This window comes from Manacus vitellinus, unplaced genomic scaffold (assembly GCF_001715985.3).
Source record: "Manacus vitellinus isolate BGI_N305 unplaced genomic scaffold, ASM171598v3 scaffold_49_pilon, whole genome shotgun sequence".
Lineage (NCBI taxonomy): Eukaryota > Metazoa > Chordata > Aves > Passeriformes > Pipridae > Manacus > Manacus vitellinus.
This window is the reverse complement of record NW_021940603.1, coordinates 1,270,771-1,274,396: the sequence shown is the minus strand read 5'-3', so window position 1 is coordinate 1,274,396 and position 3,626 is coordinate 1,270,771.

Sequence of the window (3,626 nt, the reverse complement as noted above, 5' to 3'; positions counted from 1 at the left end):
TTTTTTTTTTTTTTTTTCCCCTTTTTAAGAGCCCCCTGAGAAGGCAGCGAGGTGCCGTCCTCTCCGCCGGGTCTATCTGTAATTGAATCTAGGTCAGTTATTCTAAAGCATGGGAGAGGCTGATTCCCTCTTTCCGACATCAGCCCGGAATTTGGGAGGCGGGAGGGGGGGAGGAAAGGAGGAGAGGGGGGTCTTGCAATTTCATTTAAAATGTAATGGTGGATGAACCGATAAGCAAATAGGGGGGAAAAAAGGCTCTGCTTAAAAGAAAAAAAAAAAAAAGGCATGCTTTTAATATGCTTCCAGATGGGGGGAAAATGATTTACATGGGAGTTTATTTCCTCTTTGCTGATATGAAAGAATTACAGATACAAAACCCACTGATCTATAGAATAAAAAAAAAAAAAAAAGAAAAGAAATGTTATTTTCCTGTAAAGGTATCAGTTCATTTATATTCATTTAACCATCCATCCATCAATTCACTTTCTCACTCCCTGCACATTCTCTCTGCCTCTGGTAAACCTACCCCACCAATATACTTTTCTAGAATATACAATGAAGTTTCCTTAAAAAAAAAAAACCAAACCAGAAATGAGATGAGATTCAGCTAGAAGTAGGTAAAGTGAAGTTTCCCTTCTCCCCCCCTCCTATTTTATGCTACAGACTTTGAGCAAATTAGCAAAACGAAAAAGAAAATGGTTTAGTTGGGGGAAAAAAAATGTCTGTGTATATCTCTGAATAATATATGCAACATAGATGTTCTATATGTGTCTACATGTATATATATCTAACAGAGGGAGAGCGGAGTTTGTGTGCTCAACATGTATGTGCTGCGTCTCTGTGCTTCTGTGATACAAACAGTTCATTCTCTGCCTCTAAAATAAAAATATACACATATTGTACAGATATTTACAGCATTCATATATCCCAAGTGCACGGACACAGATTTAAACACACTCCCAGGCTGTGCATGCTGGAGATATGCACGATATATGTGGTGCCCACGCACATGCAAAGGCAACATCCCTCTGAACTGGAGCAGAGCCTTTGGATTTAAGCAGAAAATATTTCCTCAAGTGTCCTTTGGGAGCGGAGAGGCACATACGGTGCTGGATGGCAGAGGCTCGTATTTGGGGTCATGTATTGGTGTCGATATTTCGAGTCAGCCCGGCGGCCTCCAACCTCCCGAATCCAGGGGCCACGGCTGTGCTATTCTGCGTTTCGGACGGTATTTAAATCTGAGGTTTAATTTCCCTTTTAGGAGTAGTGACTGGAGGGCAAACCCCTCTCGTTAACACCTCCAAGGATTAAAACAAACCCCCCCCCCGGCTGAGCTCTTCCCGGTGGGGACAGAGGTGACTTCTTTCTTCCCGTGTTCCCGGCGTGACGGCCCTTCCTCGCAGGAATAGTTCCAAGGAGGACGAGCCCGTGTTCCCAAAGCCAGAGGCTGCTGAACCATCCGGCATTTCCCGGAGACCTTCGCCGAGGCTGGAAGTGGAGGGGTGTGGAATAACTTCTTTTTCTGGTTTGAATGTAGTAGCAACAGCTGTGTAAGAAGTTGCTTCTTTTATTGTCAAGAGCAGGTAAATAGAGAGACTGCCAGATATGGAAATACCTCTATATACAGATAAAATATATGTCTTTATCTCCAGCTAGATACGGATATGGATCCGCACGGAATTTTCCTCGCGGCCGCCTCCGCCGGCGCTCGGGGGGGTCCTCGCCAGCCTTTTTCAAAACTCCAGGTATAAATAAAGGCAGCAGCCAATCACCCCCAGATCAAAGGAGCTGGTGACAAGGCAGGTGGATCCCTGCCCTGCGCAGGTCCCCCACGCAGCCCTGAGCCACATCAAAGGCTGCGGTGCCCGCGCTCGCACCCGCAGCGACACCTGAAACGCTGCTCCTGCCTCGTGCTCCCAAACCCCACCTGCACAAACACACAGTCACATCACAGCACAATTAACAGTGCTATCACCACCAAGGACTCGGAAAGGAAAGGCTGTTGAAAGAGAGTTCCTCAAGATAATCCTTTTAAAAGGTTCCCTTAAAACGCAACCACTAGCGGGAATAAGGCAGGTTTAGTTCCAACAGCTTAATACCTCTGGGTAGCAGAGTTTTAGATCTTGTTCATGCCTTTCCTTTAGTAGTGGCTTGACTTTTGATTTGGGACTTGCGCTTTTTGGAGGATCTCGTTGCTCTTGTGGTTCTCAAGGGGGAAGGTCCTGGAGGAGGCCCAGCCCGGCCCCCCTTTCCTGTTGACCCGTCGGGGACTCACATCCTTGTTTCTGCTGGAAATCAGAGGTGGTCACATCCTGGCTGTGCTGGTGTCCCACACTTTTGTCTAATGACCCATTTGAGCAATTTTCAGGGTGCTGCTTAATTTGTTTTTTTCTTACCCTGGATGATCCCCCAACTCCTGGGCCATGGAAAGGGGTCCAACTGCTGCCCAGCTCTTTCCTCAGCGGTGTCACTCCACTCCTCCGTGGTGCTCCAAGAACTCCTGCGTGGCATCACTGCCAGGGGGGGTGAGTAAATCACTTTATTTTTGCATTTTACAAATGATGACTGTGTAAAATAAGGCAAACTGCATGTCTAGGGGATAAATGGGCAACAGTGGGCTCTGCCTGATGCTCTCCCCAACCTTCTTCCTCAGTCTCTCATCCCACGAGCTCTTCCCATGGTTGTTTTTTGCACCCTCACATTTCTCAGGCTGCGTGGAGAGGGCAAAGCTTGAGAAGCTGGGACCACACAGCAGAGCAGATCCCTGTTAGGAAGCCCTGGGAGCACCCAGCCTTTTGCTGTCACTGCTTGTCTAGAGCTTCCAGCCAGGATCCAGCCTGCTGGTTTGCAGCAGGAAAAGTTTAGATTGGTGAAAAAAAGGCCATCAAATTGGCATAGAAATGAGTGAGGGCTTTAAGAACAAGAGACAATGGACACATCTCCCCAAGAGCAATGATTAAAAAATTCAAAATGAAAAAAATGAAATTCAGTTAAATCAGGTATTTTTTACTCCTTTCTCTTACAAGTGTGGACAGTCCTTCACACTATCCCACTGAGTGCCTCTGTTGGTGACAGGTTTGGTGTCCAATCTCTCTAACCCCACAAGGCCTCTGGAAAACCAGGGATCTCCATTCCCAGCAAGGTGTGGACCCAGCTGTTTTGTGGCAGTGGTGTTTGGAGGGCAAATCAGGTTGAGAGCAACGTAAAAGGTTTTTTGGGATGCTCCAGCTGGCGCTTGGAGGTGATCTCAGAGTCTGGCACTGGCAGGGCTTGCCCAGAGAGGTCAGACGTGGTGCCACCAGTGCTCAGACCCTCCCTGTGAGGGACAATGGTGACACATTTTGGGTCTCCCAGGGGAGCAGGGTCAGGTCCTGGTGGCTCAAATGATCTCAGCTCTGCAATGAGGCCGCAAACACGGGAAACATGGAGCTGCTGCTCGTCACCCGCGGGGCAGCCAAGGGCTGGCACCGGCACTGCCTGGTGGGACGGGCAGGGAGGGGGAGGCAGCACCAGAGGCCACCTCTGAGGACACCCAGGAGGCAGAGGGGGTTCTGTCCATCACTGATGAGCTCCGTGTCCCCGAGGGCTGAGCTGGGTCTCCATCACCCGTCCGTGATGAGCTCTGT